General features: G+C 31.8%; 1 pseudogene; it reads right to left on the reverse strand.

Moving 5' to 3' along the window:
• Positions 1–20,042: 20,042 nt before the first annotated feature.
• LOC113389039 lies at positions 20,043–20,629 on the reverse strand (annotated as a pseudogene).
• Between the last annotated feature and the right edge of the window lie 842 nt (positions 20,630–21,471).

Raw genomic sequence — 21,471 nt, forward strand, 5'->3', positions numbered from 1 at the left:
TACCACCATCATCAACTCCATTGCCACACAATCCACTTCTTGCACCAGTGTTCAACAGCAGATAAACTATATTTCAGGAATGTGTACCAAACACATGTTATTAAATAATGATGCAGCAAACAGTAACAATATTATGTTTTAATAGGTACTCAAAGGAAATCTAGGATATTGTGCCCCCTTGACAATTGTCAAAGGTTATTTTCCAGATACAATGGCTTACATCAACATATCGAAGTTGATTACACCATCCACATCCAGCATGAAGAAATCACATTTTCTTCTTTTAATGGTTTGTTCATTTTCGATTACAGACTTTGTCAATGCACTTTTCTATTATTTGGTATTTTTATATAGATTTTCAATCATGGAAAAATAAAATTGAGCAGAGGGATGTTACTCGATATGTAATAGATAAGTCTGGGTACCAAATTAAAGATGGGAACAAAATTATTTTTTACGATTGCCACCGCTCGTATAGTTGCAATAAAAAGAAAAAAGGAAAAATTTCAAGAGCATCCAAAAAAATCGGAAAGGCGTGTCCTTCTCGAATCCGTACTACGCATTATAGTGATGGTGTAATTAAAGTCATGCACTGGAAGACGCATGCGGGACACGAAAACCTTGCAAAATATATTCCACTCGACAAACATTTGCAAAAGATAATTGAAGGTACATTTATACATTACCATGTATTAATTTACGCACACATACATACTTATGTATACATTTAAATGTATGAATTATTGATTTATTAGTACTATAAAATTAATATTATAATTTTTACAGATAAAATTCTGGCTGGAGTTGCAGATGATGTTATTATAAGCAGTATACGTAGTGCTGCAGATGATAATATGCTACCCCGCAGGGCTTCCTTGATTACAAGAAAGGATATATGGTACATCAAAAAACGTGTTTCACCACCACATATGACATACAGAAACCCTAATGATCAAGTAAGCGTGAGAATATGGGTCAGAGAGAAGCAACTTGAGAAAATGTTCCAAGTTCTGTTTTATAAAGAAGTTGGTACAGCTGATTATGGGCTAAATAAGGGAGACATTATTTTGGTCATTATCATGCAGGCCAAAATGTTAATGAAATTTGTCGCTGACAAACTATGCGTTGACGGAACCCATGGGACAAATGGCTATGGTCATCATTTACACACTCTGGTAGTTGTAGATGAATTTGGAAGCGGAATACCTGTTGCGTTTTGTTTCTCCAACAGGCAGGATGAAGTCATTTTGAAAATATTTTTCCAAGAAATTTATAAGTCAGTAGGGTTAATAAAGACAACAACGTTTATGACTGATGATGCACCAGCATATTTTAATGCTTGGTCTCATGTCATGGGAATACCAGAAAATAAATTGTTATGCTCCTGGCATGTGTCCAGGAGTTGGAAAAGAGCAACGGCACTCAAGATGAGAAATCGACAGAAAGAAAGAGCAGTATACGAAAAATTACGACGAGTAATTAATCCAGTCCAAATCAGATGCCTATTTAATTGAGCTCGAATGTGATACATCCACCAAAACTTGGGCATACTGTTACAGGAAAGGCTTGGGCATAAATACAAACATGTTCTTGGAGAGCTATCATAATCAGATAAAGAGTCACATTTTGAAGAGAAGATGCTCGAGGCGAATGGATATAGCTATAAACACAGTGTTAGAAATGGAAGAGCAAGCTTTTCATCAAAGACACATCGAAGATTGAATGGTACTTTGTTATCAACGAGGCAGAAGGACTCAAACATTCTGAACAAATTAAGAACACCACACTGAATAGAGAATGGGAGGTTCAATCTTCAAACGATAGATTCCCACCATATGTTGTTAAACAAACAAATTAAAAGCAAAATTGAGAAAATCTATAAACATTATTTTTTAGACAAGTAATTATTAATTAGCATATGTATTCATAACAAGACTCAAAAATAATCGGTAATAATAATGACGAGGACGATGATTTAAATTTATTAAGGTTTGTGAAAGTTAAAAGAAATAACGGTTATCTTGGTAAGTAAAATGCAATCTGTTACTAAAAAACTTTATAAATTATTTTGTAATATTACTTACAACTATTAATAAATCAATCACTATCATAAATACGTTTAGTGATTACTAAATCATTTATTCAATGTGGCTATACACGGTAATCTTATTTTGGCAGATAAAGTGGTTCCATTGTATGATGTGGCTCCGTTTCTGGAACACTTCAGAGTAAGCAGAAATGTTTGTAAGCAAATATCTGACCAATATGAAGTAAGTACAATCTACATTTTAAGCATATATGGAATACACGAAAAAATAAGCGTAGGTGCATCATAAATTTGTTGTTGTTCTAAAGAAGATTATAATTAAATATAATTTTAAGTGCAGATTTTTTTTGTGGTTTGCGGGTTATGAGAGTGCCAGCTACAGGGATCACTTTAAGTTCTCTACATAGAATAGTTCAAAGAATTAATTCTTTTCTAAGCCGTGTCAGTTCAGAATGTATAAAGTGGCAAAATTGCGAGAAAAAATTATTGATTGCCGAAGGATTTTCACAAAAGGAATTTCCTAATGTAATCGGAGTAAATCAATGGGTGCCACATACGTATAAACAGTCTTGCAAAGAATCCAAGATCATTTTTGAACCGGAAAGGATATTATGCCATAAATGTGCGGAAACTTTATTCATATAATAATATTTGTAATCCAGTTCTAATTTATTTTTTTTAGACGCAAGCTGATTGTGATGATCCGAACAAAATTATTGGTGTTTCCATTGGATATCCTGGTTCAGTGCATGATGCCAGAATACTTAGGAGATCAAACTTGTGTTTAAATTTGAATCAAAACTGTGATCGATGCATTTTATTAGGAGACGCAGCCTACCCATGACATGATGACACCATTTCGAAATATTCATTCTCTCACACAAACCCAGAAAAAATTCAATAAAAAACTTAATAGTGTTCGAAGAACTATTGAAAATATATTTAGGTTATTAAAACAAAATTGTTTAGGCAACTGTCACTTAAGGGGGTTTTCTAGTGCAGAAATTCAAAAAAAATTTTTTTATTGTTTTATATTTTCAAAGTTTAACCATCTAAGAATATGGATAGGGAAAGGTTTTTGAAAATTTGAATTATTTTCGGAGATATAGGCATTTTGCTGACCCGGTCTCCAAACTGGTTTGGCAGGGTCTAATCTGACAAAAGGCGTTAGGAACTCATTAGATCAGTTTATGACAGTTTATCGTCAGATGAATTATTAATTCGATGTATAGGCTCAGGATCTCAGAACAATAATGAATCTCTAAACTTGTTGATTTGGATTTTAGCGCCGAAACATATTCATTCCCGATCTCAGATAATTGAAATAGCAACATTTATTGCTGTTTGCATATTCAATGAAGGTTTCTTTCCAATTTTAAACTTGATGACCCTTATGGTAACGCAAATTGGGCCAGAAACTCATTCATTTGCTGTAAGACGAGCAACGCCGGGATTGAACGATCTGAAATACGTACATCCAACGCTACAAAGGCGGCTAGAACTGCTTCATTGGAAGGCAGAAAATAGTTTTTTTTTTTTTTTTTAGAAGAAGATCCGATGCATGAAGCAGGAATGGCAGATTAAATAAAAGAAGTATAACATATCATTATATGACTTTGACAACTTTAAATGCGTTTTCCTCAGAACGGACTTTTCCAGTATTGTTGACACGGTTTCTCGAGTTCTACTCGACCGATTCATTTAAAATGTTCAGAGAGTCTTGTTTATAGACCCATCTGTAGCCTGTACTAGCATCATCCCCAAATTCCCATTTTACTATATTTAACAAATTCTAGAAACTCAAAAAACAGTAAAAAAAGACACTTTTTCAAACAGCCGCCAATTTGTAAAACAAATTATACAAATACCCCCTTAAAATTAAAAACATCTATCTTATTTGCCATTTTATAAGAGCATGCTGTGTTTTACAGAATTGGAACATCAACAAAAATTTTGAATGTTTGCAGAGAAGCAAAGATGTTTCTCGTTTGAACATTGAGTCCTCGGTTGTAAATGAAGTTAATGCTGAAGCAATAGATGCCCGATTGCTTCGGGATCAAATAGTAGCCGGTTTACAATAATCAAATTATAAAATATCAAGAGCTTTTATCATTTTATAAATAGTCGGAAAGAATACAGAAGAAATTGAAAATAACATTTTAAAAATATTCAAAATGTTATTTCATATTAGATCTGGTATTTCATTAGTTAAATAAATGTGTTATATAATGAAATAATTTGTACTTAATAATATATTATAATAAATAATAATATATTCAAAAAATCATATGATGGTGTAATAAATAATATGTAATAATTTATACAGCTCCATATTTATTTTTTAAAATTGCTAATTTCTCTCTTTCTTTTTCTAACATTTCCTTATAAAGTTGTCTTTTATCGTCCCTGATTTCTTGTAATGTAGTTCTTCTTCTGATCTGCCTTGCTCTAGCAACATTCGATGGCTCAATTTCAATATTTGATTCTGACGAGTCATCATCTGCTGCTGTTGCAATAGCAAATCGTGAAGGCCCACTTTGTATCATCACAGCGGAAACGTTACTTTCATTTTACAGCATAATAATTGGAGATTACAAGAAAATCAAAATCATTTTTCAGATCACTACCTTTCATTTCTTGAATTTATTAGGACCAACTATGGGTTCTACATTTTTTTCACAATTTAAAAAAATATCTAAAGCTCAATTCTAAACTTAACTTAAATTTCAACAAACAAGTGTTTTTACTAAAATGTAAAGAAAAAATTGTACCTAAGTTTTACGAAATAGACATTAAAAAATTCAAATTCATTAGAAATAATTCCCAATACAATAGTTTACGAAAAGTCAGTTTAAAATACATTACACTAACAATTAACAGATGTATCAAAAATATTTGTAATTTCAAAAATAAAATTGAAAAAATCACAAATTGGCTGTATCGCACAGTGGAATTTGATATCTTTGAAAACTTAGTTGGAATACTGGAATAATAGTTGGAAACTTTCTTATAATAATAAATTTAATAAGCTATTACAAAATAAATTAGAAAATAACAAAATAATTTTAGATAAAAATATCATTGATAGATGGTTCAAAAATTATTCTTCTATCTACATACCAGACAGACTTGTACATATTCGCTTTAGGACCTAATTTTTCAGTTCGTGCTACCTGCCGTAATTTCAACTTTATTAAATTGCTCAGTAACTTAGAATATGGTTTACAACAAATCAATGATCCGAAAACTAAAATTCACACTTGAAATCGTTTTTATAAAAAAAATCATCTCACATATTAATTCCTTTAATATCAAAAATACAAACTACGATAATATTCTTAGAGACCTGAAAGCTTGCAAAATATTTTTCAAAAATCATTCGAATATAGTGGTCACTAAAGCGGATAAAGGCAACATCACCGTTGTCATAGACAAGCAAGACTATATAAATAAAATATCTGAATCATGGGGCGCAAACTTCTAACAAATGTCAGTGATCGCTTGCATGATTCGCGCTTACGACGCTAGTTAGCGCAGAAGTCGCGAGTATCCACTTCCGTCATGCGTAAGTCGAACGCTATGATGGATACGAGCAATTCCAATCCCTCCCGTAAACCCCTTCCCTATACTGTGCCGGTAAATTCCGTAAATCCCCATTACGTTCGTAGTTCGTTCTGATATAATTTTCGATTAGTTGGTGAAGTTTAAAGAATTTTCTATATAAAGTTATAAAAGTGCAGTGAAGGTGTTAAAAATGACTTGTCACGTTCCTGGTTGCGTAGGAAATAAGAAAACAGTGAGATTACATGGTTTTCCAACAAGGAATGACAAGGTATGTAAAATTTAATATTGTGTTTCTTCAATAGGTTATAAATTAAAAAGCAAAATATTATAGACGTATGAGATTTGGATTAGGCAAGTGAATAATCCAAAATTGGATGATGTGGAGATTGAAAAAATGCGAATAAGTCGATTTGTTTGCGACAATCATTTTGCAGATTGTTGCAAAACACAGTCACAAAAGAAAAATATGACAAATCTTAAAGTTAACGCTTTGCCAACTTTAAATATGCCTGGCTAGTATTGCAAAGAATGTAATGTTATATAATATGCAAATGTATATATTTTGTTAACAATTTGTCAGCTATTATTAGGCGTTCAAGTAACAAATAACTTGGACAGAATTGCAGCAAATGATGGTGTATCGCAAAAATTGCAGAAAAATTATGATGTATCGGAAGGTATGCTTGCTATTTATTTATTTTCAATTTAATGTAATCATTTATATCTTAATGCTGTACAAATGTCATTCGAAGAGCAATATAATTAACCATATTGTTAAATAGTATCAAACTATTTATTTATTTATAAAATTTAAAACCTTGTTTGTTGTAAATATTTCTATGATTTGTTGATAATTTTATACAGTAGTCTTGACCATACTGGCATTGTCTATTATTCAGGATTTCATGGAGACCCATATGACGAAGAAAATTGCCTTTTGGATAGAGCAACGTTTTGTAAGTATTTTCAATAAAAAAACAAAGTTCAATATACAGTAAAATCATATATTTCTCATAATTTTTAGAGCTTGATATTAATATGAAAACAATTGAAGGAAAAAATGTTAATTATCGATTATTGGGAGAACATTGTTTGAGCACAAATAACATTTCCACCCAGGCGGAATGTTATACTTCGGAAAGCTTGCCACAAAATAACAATAAGGAATGTTCTGCAAGTTTTGATAAAGTTGTAGCAAATAAAGAATTTCTGTCCAATACAATGGAAAATCAGGGACATGTCACGCCAACACGTAATACAGGTGAATAAATATAATAAATATAATATTCAATAGTCTCTCTATTTAAAAATAATGCTAAATCATGTTTATTTTCAGTGAAGCAAGTGTCCTGCCTGACACCAAAGGCAAAAAAATTATACCTTTTATAAAAATAATTGAAAAAGAACCTGCTCAGAATACAAAAAAATTGTAAGTCATACAAGGCTACGACAAAGTGTGATGTATGCGAAACAATTTTTCCACATTCCTGAAACCTTAAACGAACGAGCACGTCAATTCATTACATGTCAGCTTAGAGAACACTCTAAAAAAGTTCAAGGAAGAAGATTCACTACAGATGAAAAAGTACTTGCTTTGTCTCTACTAAAGACAAGTCCAAAAGCTTATAGATTCTGGAGACATATTTATTTTGCCTTCGATAACATCTTTGCGAAAGTTACTTACAAAAGTTCCAATGCATAGTGGCATTAACGAAAGCATTTTTAAAACATTGCAATCATCATTATCTCATCTGAGTGATTGATCCTCCTCATATGTTGAAGTGTATGAGGAATAACTTTTCAAAATGTAATGTTAAATTTACCAGCACAAAGGGGGTACAACTCGAAGCTGCTTGGAGTGATATTCTGAGTTTTTATGAGTATGGCTCTAAGTTAAGCATATATCGATGTTGTCCCACTTTAACCGCTCAACATATTTATCAAAAATGTTCGAAAGTCATGAAGGTATCATTAGCGGCACAAGTGTTCTCAAAGCGTGTAGCCATTGGACTTCAAAATTCATATTTTACCAAGGTAGATGCTTCGGCAACTACCTATGGCACTAGTTAATGTTTGAAGTTCATGGACTGCTTGAACTGCTTGTTTGACAGCGTTTTGATCATTTATGTTTAAGATATTTCAACCAGGATTCCCTGGAAAATATTTTTAGTAGTGTCAGAAGCCAGGGCGGTTGTAACACTAATTTGAATTGCTTTAATTTTATTGCAACCTTCAAAACCTTAATAATTAATAATTTGTCATCATATCATTCACCATCTGCAAATTGTGAAGATGATGATAATACTGGCATACTCGGCCCCCTTTAAAACATTTTTAATTGATGATAAAGACCCAAATGATATTGCCCTTGATCAGAAAACAATTATTCCTGATTTTTTTTCTTTCGGAGATTTGAATGCGTACGAGGAAACAGCAAACGCATATGTTGCTGGTTTTTATGCCAAAAAGTTAATGAAGTTAATTAAAAAATGCTCGACGTGTACATCTGACATCTTATCAGAACCCATCAATGATGATAAGGCGTCTTACATTAAATCAAGAGATTACACTGGAAAATCTCTTTTCGTATCAGGAAAGGAATTTTATTATTTGTTCTGCAAATGCAGCAACGTAGTCGATTTTTTTATGCAAGATGTTTGTGTCGAAAACAGTCTCAAAGACAAACTTCGAAATATGCTTTACAAGTATGTTTTTTATGATTTCAAATTCACCTGTTTAGTTCATGATTTGAAAAAAATATTTTGCAATTCTTTCCTTACTTTTTTTATAAGGTTTTGGTGTAAGACCGTTGGTAGGCACCTAACTGGGAAATATATTCATTGCAATATTAATGATCCAGTAAAACGAAAGGCTCTAATAAAATGTAGAAAGAATCGTGCTCTTAAAAGAGTCCGTAATAAACAGAAAAGGTCAAATTCAACTTGAATGTGATGATGCCACGTCTCTTAATTTTTTGCTTTTGCATTTTATATAAATATTTGTAGTGATTCATATGATACCAATTTTTTATGCATGTTTTAGATTTCAATATTTTTATATTTACCATTTGTCTTTGTTCATTATGGTATACTCTGTACATCAAGCTGCTTTGATACCGAACCGACCGAGGTTGGATTCGAACCCGGGACTAGGATTTGTTCACTAGGACGTTCACGGGACCACGGCCGGCCCATTGTATGGTTTATCGACATTGCATGTTCTTCTTAATCGTTTGACAACAAAATTGGAACTAGTAGGTGTTATTTTATTTAGATGAAAGTTTTCATGAACCGAATACGTATAAATAATCTACCTTATCAATAAGAATACAGATTTAAACAAATAAACACAAATTTTAATTGGTTATTCTAAAATTCAATGATTACCGGGTATTACCAAAAAAATTTGATTTTTTTTTGGCTAACTTAAGAAAGGGTTCAGCCAATTGTTTTGCAAAATTAATTAACGCAAGTTCTTATAAAATTTGATCATATTGGCCGCCGACACCGCCGACGCCTTGCGCCGATACTGCCCAGCAAGTCCATCTCTAGCAGAAATATCTTTACAACTTCTTGAAAATACAATTTTTAAAAATTACAATAAACATATTTTTTATTACCATTATGTAGAAGACATTATCACTTGTATCCCTAGTGACGATGTCACTATGATAATTGATCAATTTAATAACGTCAATAAAAAATTAAAATTTACAGTAGAATTGGAGACAATGAACTCGATAAGTTTCTTAGACATAAAACTTATACGTACATAAGTATACGTGATAACAAACTAATAATAAATTGGTACCAAAAACCAACTAACTCTGGACGTTACCTTAATTATTTTTCTTATCATCCACTCAAAATGAAAATAGGTACTATAATAAATCTAACTGACTACGCAATACTTCTATCGGACAGAACATTTTGGGACAACAACATCAACTTAATTACAAAAATTCTAACAGAAAACTCCTATCCATTAAAACTTATAAACTCCGTAACCAGTAACAGACGAACGTACCTTTTGAATAAAATGGACAATTCCACAGTACATAACGATTTACCTCACTCAGAAACTCATTCTGGTGTAATATGTTTGCCATGCATTAAAAAATTATATGTTTCTTGGAAAATACTTTTTTATAAATCTGCACCTAGACTTGTAAACAATTTTAGTACAACGACTAGTACTATTTTTACCAAAACAAAAACCCCTTTTAATATCGAACGACTTAGAAATCTCGTCTATCAAATAAATTGTCTAGATTGTAATTTAATTTACACAGGAGAAACAAGCCAGAACTTAATGAAACGTTTACAACAACATAAAAATAATTTAAAAAATCCTAAATAATTTAAAACTATGATTGCGGAGCATATTTATACTTAAAAACACAATATGGACTTTTCTAACCCGACTGTACTACAATTCGAACAAAATTTATTTAAACAAAGATTTATAGAAGGATCTTTTTAAACTATTTATAACAATAAAACAATAAATAAACGGAATGAACTTAACACGCTGTGCGACACAAATCTCTTTTATTTAGATAGCATTTATAAATTTCTCACAAAACAATAAAAACGTCGCGCAAAGAACTCGCAATTCGTTCCACACATGTGTATAACCTTGGTAAAAATATTTTTTAAAAAGTCTTTTCCCCATTATATCTTCAACCAGCCTAAGAACAACACACGATCTATTTGTGATTTTTTAAATTAGTATTTTGTGAAAATATTGTAGTTACAAGTTTAATGTTTATAATACATAGTGTAGTGCGTGCATTACCATATCCTGATACCATGGATTATTAAAATCTTCCAATTTAACACTAAGATTAACTAATTGACTGAGTTATAAAAATAAGTTTGTGATGTTCTACATTTAAAAATATGTTTGTGATGATATGAGAGATACAATGGTAACATGGAACAAAAAATCTAAAAAATCGGTCAATTTTCACCTATGTAGGAAAAATTCTTTTCTTTTGAATAAATGCCAGCACAAGAAAAACTCTGCTGACTCTGAAACAGAACTAAAAAAAGGTTTGTATAACTATAACTATATACTATAGGATTTTTGGGTAAATATGCCATTAAATTGAATATTTTCTTCAATTTGTGTGGAAATAAGTGGTTAGATGACAATCATTATCTTTTAATTAGCATCAATTCAATCTATGGAATTAAGTTTACTAAAAAGAATTGTGAGTAAGAGCAATACATGAGTTTTCGGATGAAAAACCTAAAGAAGGTGACTCAGAGTTACTACCTGTTTAACATGATTCCCACCGGGAAAAATAAGCATGTCAAGAATCCTGTTGTCAAAACATTACGAGGTCTCAATAATGTTGAAACAGACATTAATAATACCAGTATAAACATGGAAACAGTTATCCAACAAAGTATCAATAATGTTGAAACAGACATTAATAAGAGCAGTATAAACATGGAAATAGTTAATCAACCAAGTGACTTGAGCTAATGAGCTCTAGGCAACAAGGTGAGTGAAAAATCGTAAATCATAAAAAACATACAAATAGCGTTTCAACAGATGATGTAACACCCAAAAAGACAACACAAACCGAATACTAGTTAAATCTATTTCTTGAAAAATTGGAACAAAATACAAACGATTAAAAGATATATAATTTTGAATACTTGTATAAAACTAAAGTTGTAATTGACAATACTACAAAATTCTTTTTACAATTAGATCGGGAGCCTGTTATATCGAAACTGCGCGACCGGCCGCTCGTGTCACTTGAACAAGGCTTGCTGTTTGCAAGTTGTATAAATCATTTTCATTCTATTCATTCTCTTCATTGAATGCCAAAATTTAATAAAACCTCAAGCGACGACAGGATAAGAAGGGATCGATGTTTTAATCCATTCGATTTGTGTGGTCATCAAAAAGTAAAAATCTTCGAACAGTTTTAGAACAACATTTAGTTGCTCTAACTTGGCGGCTGCAAACAAGTCACTTCAACGAAAAATCTGTGTTACTTGTCGCCAGAAATGCACTAAATTATACAAGAACGAAAAAAAGGTAAATATTAATGATTTTGTTAGCGTTTAGCTAATTCGGTAATTACATACAAAAAGTAAAGTTAAACATCACATAAAATAAATTTCGTTTTAGAATGAAGAAAATAATTCTTCGGAGTCTGGTGTTTTTTTTTTTGTTTTTTTGTCTGGTGTTTTTTTTTAATTTTTTGTCTGGTGTTTGAAGACGATTCAGTGATACCTGTAGCAATTGATTTACTGATCCAGGGTTTAAATATGTTAAGTACGCCTACTAAAAAGAAAAAAATCCCCAAACGGCGTTATTCAAACGACAAAATGATAAATGTATCCGAAACATTAACTTTGACAAAAAGGCCCTTGGAATAGCATTATATAAAAAAAAACCGCTAAAAGCGCAATTTCGAAAACATTGGTATTAATTTAAAACAGCGGCATTGATAAATTTTTCATGAAGGCATTGCGCATATCTATTGATAGAAACAGTGATCTTATGTTTGATGAAATTAGTATTTCAGCAGGTATTGCGAGATAATGACAGCATAACTGGCTTTGAGAGAATGTCAAAGTTTGATGAACATGCTTTGGTATTTATGATGAAATGTGTTCGCGCCCATCTTAAAGTATCAGTGGCGTTTTACTTCGCTGAAAGAAGTGTTAGAAAGTCCAGAGCTCAAAGTCTGCAACAAAATGTTAATTCAAAGCAAAGACTGTTGAGGAAGCAACATAAAAAATAAATGTAATCTTATGAATAGCAAGCAGTAAAAGGCTAAACTATTATATGGTTAGTAATAAGTTTAATATATGTTACACACAATATATATATATATATATATATATATATATATATATATAATATATATATATATATATATATATATGTGTTTAATTTGAGTTAAAAAGTCGGGCGTAACATCAATAAAAATAGTATGAGAGTTATTTTAAGAGTTTATTTATTTAAAATCCATATTTTTCGGCTAGCATCTTAGCCTTCAGTACAAATAAAAAATTTGTATCCTAATATAGCATATGAAACCATTATTAATCCATGGTATGAGTATGTGCACATTGATAAAATATATATATTTTTTAACATCACAAATGGTAAAACACACTAATAACCATGATAACTTAACAAGTTGTCGAAACTGTGTATTTACTGTTCGGAGTTTGAGATGGAAAGAGTATCGTAAATTATTTATAAAAAAATAATAAGATTACAGACAAGCTGAGAAAAGCGCAAATCGAAAGTATATGGGAACCACTCAACATTAATATTAGACGTTAAAACGAGGTGAAACTCCTGTTTCAAAACAACAGGTATACCGTATACACTACACTACTAAGGTGTGTTAGCGATAACCATTGCCTTTTGTTATGTTAGTTATAGAGATTTGTGAAGTTGGCACTATATGTGGCTGAAGTAACTATACGCGATTCTAATGCACCAGACATATTATAACTATCAGCAGCTGAAGTAGATAATTGGTGCTATCAAATATACTGCAGCCCTTAAGAGTACTATACTCGGAAACTGTCTGGAGGGCAGTATGTAACCATTTAGAAAGTTATACCTTTGGTTAATTGTCTACTCGCGCAACTCCGCTCGAACAAACCTAAATAAATTTTAGTCGACACTGCAAACGGACGATTTTCGAATGTTGAAGATAATTTGGAGATAGCTATAGCAACATTGCTCGATCTTAGGTGTGAAAACTTTCATTCCAGAAATGAAAATACGTGCACGAATGTAATTAAATCATTGCAAAGTAAAATTTATTCACGCACTTCAATAACAATTTTTTTATTTATAAACCACTTAAGCAAATATAGAAAGAAAAAAGGTTCTATCACTTAAGGTTAATGTAGCCTATTATATTCTGACATTTTTATTTTATATAAACTTAAGGTACGTTTTAAGAAAGACGTAAAAAAGATTACGAGTTGTATGCACCTTGTAATTTTGTGCAAATTATTCACGAATTTTGAGTATCTTGTTTACAATTCTTTTTAAATTACTTTAAATACTCTGATTTTAATTTTTTTCAATCGAATCGGCCTGGAAATGTAACTCAATCACAAACTTTATTACTACTTTAAATAGAAAATCAACAAATAAATTGTAAAATTTCGATATAAAATTCCAAAAAGCTTATAATTTATCATTACATCGAATTATTTTTGATTTTAATGGAAGTGCTGATTAGAAGTTCTAAAATAGAAGGTCTTCAAGAAAATACTAGTAGAGCGAAACCATGCAAAGTATAGAGAAATTAATATGTGCAACGCACGACACTTCAAGGCGTGCGCCTCCACGAAAGACGCACTCATAACTTTTAATAATTCGATAAGAAATTTGATAACCTCAAAGGCCAAATTTAGCAGCCTCATGGTAAATATAGTTAAAGACTACGTTAAAAAAAGAAATGCTTATGCAACAGGCAACACCAAAATGATTAAGAGGAACATGCAGAAGGGATTTCAACAGGGTTCCATAATTGGACCTGCCGCATGGAACTTCTGCATGAACGTTTCTCTAAACAGCCTAACTCAGCTGGGCAAAACTATGGAACCTCTTGCATATGCAGATGTCTTGGCGCTAGTGGTCAAAGGAAACCTTAGAGATGACCAGGAAAGAACTGTATTAAATAATAAGGCATGCCGTACTACGACAAACAATGCACTTCAAATAATAAACGGCAAAATGACACTTATCTTGGGGGTTGTACAAGCAAGGAATCTAAAGAGGATCCCATATAAATATGGAAAAATACTGTTGAATATTCATGCCGTCGACAATAAGGTCACTGTTTATTTCCCTGGTTCGGAATTACCGAACCGTTTTTACCGAAACGCGAGACATTTTCTCACATGTTAAAAAAAAAAACAAATTTAGGAACGCAAATTACAGATGAACATTTAAACTTTTAAAAGATCAATTAAAACTGTGTGTTACGAAGCTTAAGCCAAATATACAATTACTGTCAAACAAAAAAACAAAGTCTAACTTAGTCAATAAACAATATTTTTTTACATTTTTTTATATTATTCTATATGCATATTACTTTCTTTTGATCTATCTATGATACGATTATCAATGTTTCTTCTTTAATATTTTATACTGTTTTTCTAAATGAGCTGTAATCTGAAAGCGATTAGAAAACTTATGATGAAATCGAGAGCCAAGATGATCGCAATTAAAACTCCAATGTACCAAAGGAAAAATCTACCTGTGACATTTCAGTCTGTCCTGAAGATTAACACACAACACCTGGCCAATCAAGAACTGCAAGAATTGTAAGATAGTGCATGCGCATTAGGATTACAGAAAATACCACGAAAAAAAGCGCCGTAACAATTTAAACATCTTATGAAACAATTATTGAGGCAGGAGACAAAAAATATATCCAAAACGTCCAATATAAAATTGGTTTTGCTTTGCCTTGCTTTTCATTAAAACCTTGAAGCTTTTTGTACCATAAACATAATCTGAAATATGTATTTTATTTATAGAAACTTGTGAAACTTATAAAGTCATCGAAACGCGCACGTGGGTGTTACTTTTTCTAAAATTTACATATCGTTTAGACAAAAATTAACGTATTCGACTAGAGCATATATGAGACAAGCAACAACATAAAAAGACAAACTTTACTTTCGACATGTGCAGTATGATGTATGGGCAAAAATAAATCTTATGTGACGTTACATTTGTTAATTATATTAATGAACTATAATCACTAATTATATGGTTTTACATTAAAATTACCACATTGAAATATTTAAATTGTAATATTTATGTGTATGTATTGTTGGTTAGTATTTGTGTGTTGGTAGTTTTCCATTTACAAATATTGGTAAAAAAGAAAGAAACTACTATCATATCTTACGTGTTACATTGTGTGGCTCATTGAATATTTAAAATTAGTTAAATGTAATTTATTGCATCAGTAATTGTCCTCCAATTATCAATTGTCGAGTGATTACGAGTTGATTTTATTCAATATTACTCTTTCTTTATATAACATAAATGCTGCATGATATTCTCAATTTCCTTCGTATATTAATTTCGTTGAAGTTTAGTTTTTCGTATTAGTAATTTGTTGAAGATTGAAAAGAACTTGTATCAGATATCAGGTAAGTCAGGTGAAGGTCCAAAAATTTTGTCATCACAATTGAGTTGGACAAATCCATCTTCAGTACCTTGAATAATTTCTGAAAGTCTTAAATTACCTTTGAACTATCAATTGTCGAGTGATTCATTTTATTCAATATTACTTTTTCTTTATATAACATCCATGCTGCATGATATTCTCAATTTCCTTCGTATATTAATTTCATAAATTTGGTGATATATATTATACAATATGAGTAATTTGTTGAAGATTGAAAAGAACTTGTACCAGATATCAGGTAAGTCAGGTGAAGGTCCAAAAATTTTGTCATCACAATTGAGTTGGACAAATCCATCTTCACTACCTTGAATAATTTCTGAAAGTCTTAAAATACCTTTGTTTGACAAATTATATTTGATCCATGAATAAGAAGCCCGTACAAATTAAAAATATCCTTTTGATTGATTATATATGGAGGTGATGGAAGGTCAATTAATGCGTTTGATATACTACTATTAATTGTGATCACACTTTTCCTACATACCTCAAAATACTTATGGATGTGTTAAAATTTCTTCTTCAGTTATCATTTCATTTGATATATTTGATATTGTTAAGAAGGCAAACCAATCTCTGATGTTCAATGAAAAATATATTATTCAGAATAAAAACCCGCCTGAAACTCTAGACATGTGCACTACACCTAGTCAATATGACAAACCCAGAGCAGTGTCTGTCTATTTGATAGAAAAATATTTCCATAATCACAAGGATAAAGAGATCCTTTGAATATCTTGAACTGTAATGAAAGCTTACCAAGATTACATATAAAAGAGATGTGTCAAGTAGTCGGACACATCAAAGCAAATAAATCATTGATATCATAATGAATTATTACAAATCAAGATTTTTCTCTACATCGTCACAGTTGGGTACTCATGAACAAATAGTCCAATAAAATTCTAATGAACTTGAGGCACAAAGATTCTGATTACATCTCATTTGATATATAAATCAATTATAATCTATATTAATTTCAAATTGTGCAGAAAACACCTTGCAATATGCACTACATTCTCGCATTATGTACATATTTGAATAAATGTTTTTCCATCCATAACATTTTATTTTTCATATTATTTTCTATAGAAGCAAAACTGTGTACCAGTAACTTTCTACCATATTCATAACATATTTCATTTTGAAATAAACCTGTTCTTATAATAAATATGGATCATTTTGCTTACTACTGTCAAACAAATTAATAGATTAAATATATAAATTGAGCAATTTCCAGTAATGCGTAATTGTTTTTTTATCTGATTGCAATAAAATCGCACTTTGATATTGTAGTATTGTATCTATTTTTTATACCGCAGAAGTGTAATTAATAACAGTGTTTATAATTCGTTTCAGCATAACATCTGTTAGTAATATTATTTTTAAATTTGTTTGCATTCAACAAACAAAATTCTGTTTCAAATACCATGATTTTTAACAATTTTACATATTCAAAGACCACTCACACATCTCGAAACAAAAATCATAATTTGAGAAAACTACCGGCACTTTACAATTAACAATACAATACATAATTTGAACTCTTTGGCAAATCGTACTTGAACTAATTTAACAACACATTTTTAGATTTATTTTCGCTCAACAAGAAACTTATGAACAAATAAAAATCAATACATTCATATAGAAGCACATAAAATTAAACTATTTAAACAAGCGAAACATTTGTCGCTCGCAAACCATTTTCGAGCAAAAGTTAAACTTTTTATGTGGTGAACTGCCATGCAAAACTATCACATCGAAATGCAATATACAATATTATTAATCTTAACACTTGAATAAATTTTACTGGTTAATATATTTCAGGTTGTGTTTTCCAAACAATTTTTCATTTTCTTTATATAAAAATGTATAATTTAACATTTTGGGTACGTGATTTGACGCCTCCTCAAAAATTGCATTTCATTTAAGATCTTCAATTGTTACTCTCATAAAACTCGAACATTATGGATTAAATAATTGCACACCGTGCAGATTTGAAACGACAATCAAGCTTCCGATAGAAACATTTGTAAGTTTTTGTTATTAAATTACACTTTTACATTGAATTCCAAAGGGGGCGCCAGCGCCCCTCGGGGGCGTTGCGGCTATCCAGGGAGGCGGTGACGGTCATTGGTGCATTTCGGGGGCAATACTTATAGTTGTAGCACGAAAGTGCAAAAATATTCTGTGTTTATGTTCACAAACAAAATGTTCGTATTTCTGAGAAAAACGCAACCCCGGTTCTTCTACGAAGGTTTGAGCCGTGAGAATTAGGGAATGCAATACCGGTATACCGAAATACCGGTAAATCGCCTAATTCTTCGAAGGTATTTATACCGGTATTTAACTTAAAAATACCGGTATTTTTGTTATTTTTACATGGCGCTTGTGGATACATGTTACACATGTACATGTTTGAAATCCCATAATCGCTGACAAGAAATATCACTTCACGCTGTTGTGTTATTAGAGAAGTTGGAAATAGGAAATTTTATAAACTACTCAACACATTTTTTAAAGAGCAAGTGTTTTACTCTATTGATGAGTATTTGAGTTATAACTTTCAGTAAATTATTCTGTGAAAATTAGAATAGGATTTTAAGTGAACATTTGTTTTTTTTTTTAAATTATATTTCATTTTTATATTGTATGTATTATTATCTATTAATTTAAGTTATGTACCATATAATATCTATAATTGTACAATTGTGTTGTATAAATATAAATAAATATATAAACATGTGTCAAAATATTATCTCGACTCGTCATTAAACTGAATATTTATTACTTTTCAAAGGGCTTCATATCATATTTCAATAAATAGAACGGACTAGTCAATAATGATGTTATTTTATCTCATATAAAAATGTAACGGTTTTTTAAAGTGACATGGGCTTACTAGGGTAATACATACTAATCATAATTATCAAACGCATTTTTATTAAAAAGATTGTAATTTATACCTAAAAATTTAAAAAAAATTAAAATATTTTTCACGTACAAAGTATGGCATTTTGAGAATAGTATAGGATCATTATATTGTTTTAAATGAAGTTTCGTATATTAATTTCGTATCGAAATAACTGTTTTGAACTTCTTGTGTAATATATTGATTTTGATAAAAAGTACTCAATAGTCAATATTGACTAGTATTAATACTTTTGTTACAGTTTGGACAAAATTATTCATTCTTACACTTTTAAAAATCGCGCGTACTGTTAGCACGAAGCGTCAGCGTCTTATATGTTGGTAACTTGTCAGTCAATCGCAATGTTCGCGTTTGACATAACCTGTCGTGAAGTTATATTTTTGAGATTTTTATACACTGTGGTGAGAAAAGATTGTATATATCATGTAGTGCTATCCACCCCTTTGTAATAATTATAAATAATATTATAAATTCTATATAACAGTCAATATGAAAGACGCAGTATATGCGTTGTTGACTCACAGCTCATAGCCTTGCAACAAAGTATGCAAAGATTGTATCAGAGATAAGAGATAAGAGACGAAGCCAAGCGTTCATTCCAAGTCTAGTTTCCAATCACTTCACATCAGTCTTCATTTTAATATATTAATTGTGTATTAAGTTGTAATCAAGTGTAACCGAATAATGAAGTATATAAAGTTGATAAACGTCTTCAAATGTTTAATTAAATATTTCCACAGTGATAAAAGCGTTAGCAGCAGAAGAACCTACGAGGGTCATTCAACAAGTACTTAGCCTACAAAAGAAAAACGAAGATTTTTGAAAAGCGGCGATATATTTTTCAACATAATCTCCTTCAAGCTCGATACACTTGGCCCAGCGATGCTCCAACTTTTTTAACCCGTCCTCCAAAAAATATGTTTTTTCGAGGGCTGCAAAATAGGCCTCCGTGGCGGCGATGACCTCATCATTTGACCTAAATTTTTTCCCGGCGAGTGATTTTTCAGATTTGGAAACAAAAAATAATCGCAGGGGGCCAAATCTGGAGAGTAAGGTGGATGGGGCAGCAATTCGTAGTGCAATTCGACCAATTTGTCCATGGCGACGGCGGAGGTGTGAGCCGGTGCGTTGTCGTGGTGAAACAGCACTTTTTTTCGCCAAACGGGGCCGCTTTTTCTTCAATTCCACATCGAATCGGCCCAATAACTCAGCATAGTAGCGCCCCGTGATTGTTTTAACCTTCTCGATGTAATCAATGTAGATCACACCTTGTGAATCCCAAAAAACGGTGTCCATCACCTTTCCGGCCGATCGAACAGTCTTCGCCTTTTCGGAGCACGTTCGCCCGGTGAAGTCCACTGTTTTGACTGCTCCTTGGTCTCTGGTGTGTACCAGTGAATCCATGTTTCGTCGACGGTCACGAAACGACGCAAGAACTCCGCCGGGTTGCGCTGAAACAGCGCCAAACACGTCGCCGATGTGGTCTCACGGTTGCGCTTGTTTTCCGGTGTGAGCAAGCGCGGCACCCACCGCGCCGACAGCTTTCTCATGCCCAGTTCTTCGTGTAGAATATGATGCACCGTTCCTTCTGCGATGCCTACAGTCTCAGCTATCTCGCAAACTTTCAATCGACGGTCTGCCAACACGAGATCGTGGATTTTTTTAATATTTCGTTTGTAGCAGCTGTTTTCGGGGCACCTGGCCGTGGCTAGTCAAAAACTGACGTGCGGCCACGAACAAACTCGTTAAACCAATTCTTGACGGTCGCCATAGAAGGAGAAGAGTCACCGTACACAGCATCCAAGCGATCTTTGATTTCGCTGCGCGTTTTCCCTTCCAAAAACAAGAATCTAATCACCGAACGATATTGTTCTTTTTCCATTTTTGTAAAAGTGACCGACACGCTCGCTTTCAAAAGCTGTCAAAACAAAACTAATGCAGGGAATTGAATGAAACTTTGACAGTAGGCTACTAAAAGAACGTACTGCATGATGGTAAAACTCTTTTGTGATAGCAGCGCCATCGGGCGGTGAGGCTAAGTACTTGTTGAATGACCCAAGAAACAAGAATCGAGAAGTTTAAGTGTTATATTTACAAGTGAAAAATCAAATGTGAAAAATAAAATAAAAGTGTTATGAAAAAGTGATACAAATCATTGTTCAAGTGTTACAAAAGTTCAAGTGATTGTGAATTCGAGTGAACCAGAAGGATATTCAATTAAGAAAGGATTACAACTCATTGTCAGTAAGCTAATTTTTAATATATTTTTTGTAAATTTTTGCGCTTCTGTTTTAGTAGTTTTTCACATTTTTTTTCAAAGATGAATGAACCAGTCGATATGTCGCGCAAAAATAAATTTATTATTCAAACTGCTATTGCTTTAATCCCGAATTTCAATGGGGAACCTTCAAATCTTCCTTCATTCATTACTGCTTGTGATGCATTGTCGGTGGATTTGAATCCATCAGAAGCGGAAAAATTTTGTAACTATTGTAAAAAACAAGAACATTTAATTTCAGAGTATAGAAATCGAAATAGAAGAGATTTTAATACAAATCGAAATCACTATAACGCATCAAAAACTTCTACTACTCTTAACGGAAACAGACAGACATGTAATTACTGTCATACAAATAATAATACAGTACTAGAAAGTAGTAACGAACAATTATCAAATATACAAGAATCACAACCCCAAACTTCAAATCCAAAAACTGATTGGGG

Source organism: Ctenocephalides felis, unplaced genomic scaffold (genome assembly GCF_003426905.1).
Source record: "Ctenocephalides felis isolate EL2017-DRISC unplaced genomic scaffold, ASM342690v1 CF-g0.4_SCAFFOLD_00845, whole genome shotgun sequence".
Classification (NCBI taxonomy): domain Eukaryota; kingdom Metazoa; phylum Arthropoda; class Insecta; order Siphonaptera; family Pulicidae; genus Ctenocephalides; species Ctenocephalides felis.